Genomic DNA, 1,333 nt, shown 5'->3' with positions numbered 1-1,333 from the left:
TAAAGCTTAAATATTTTATAATAAAATTAACAAATGTGTCAAATGTATTAATAATCATACATTGGTTGGACCGATAAAAATCCAGCGACTTCAATAAATCAAGCTCATGTATTTTCATGAATGTCTATCTGTTGCCCTATGTACTCTGATGATTGCCCACTTGTTGAGCCATGTATTATCATGAATGCCCACCTCTTGCCCCATGTATTGTGGCGATTGCCCACTAAATAATCATCAATGCCCAACTGTTGCCTCATGTATTGCCATATTGTCCATCTCTTGCCCCATGTATTGCGATGATTGCCCACTTGTTGCCACATGTATTGTCATGAATGCCCAGCTGTTGCCCCATGTATTGTCATCATTGCCCATTTGTTGCCCCGTGTATTGCCATGATTGCCTACTTATTGCCCCATGTATTGTCTTGATTGTCCATCTGTTGTCCCATGTATTGTCATTAATGCCCAACTGTATTGTGATTATTTCCTGCCTGTTGCCTCATGTGGGGAGGGATCGGTAAAGGTAGACAGTTAAGTCATGATTTTACCACCCCCTTAAGCTTACATGGCAGCCGGATGGGGCGGTACACATGGCACTGCAATTTGCAGCTGCTGCAAACCTCACACCCCCCATCACATTGGGCAATGGTATTCAACTGAATGGGGTTGTGCCGCAACAGCCCCGATGCATACGGTTGCGGCGTACTGGCGTGGGCTTTACAGGAATAACATAAGGGCTCCCAGCTGCCTGCCAACCCCACAGCGGGTCAGAGGGCGATGCGGGTGTAAACCAACCCCGAGTGGACTGAGGGGGTTTCACATTTTTTTATGGACTAAACAGTTCCACCCGTTACAATCCATCGTCCATTTCCCGTAGTACCAGCAGGGGGTGTACTCTGATGTTTCATTATTTTTCCTTTCTTTTTAAACTTTCCCGCACTCTGAACATAAAAAAACGGAGCCTCTAATATAAGTGTGAATTCTTTGCAGTTTGAAACGTACATAAGGAGTGAAACATTTCCCACACTCTGAACATGAAATAGGACGCTCGCCCGTATGAACTTTCTGGTTTCTAAGAAATAAAACTTTGTATTGAAACCATTTCCCGCACTCGTAACATTAAAAAGGGCGCTCACCTGTGTGTATTCTCTGATGGCTAAGAAGGGTTCCTTTACAATTAAATTTTCCCGCACTCTGAACATGAATAGGGACACTCCCCTGTGTGCATTCTCTGATGGCTAAGGTTTCTTTTCTGATTAAAACATTTCCTGCACCTGGCACATGAATAGGGATGCTCAACCGTGTGTATTCTTTTGATGGCTAAGAAGGCTTAC

Source organism: Pelophylax lessonae (assembly GCF_965119305.1).
Source record: "Pelophylax lessonae genome assembly, contig: HAP1_SCAFFOLD_887, whole genome shotgun sequence".
In the NCBI taxonomy this organism is placed as follows: Eukaryota; Metazoa; Chordata; class Amphibia; order Anura; family Ranidae; genus Pelophylax; species Pelophylax lessonae.
Note: the sequence above shows the minus strand (reverse complement) of the source record.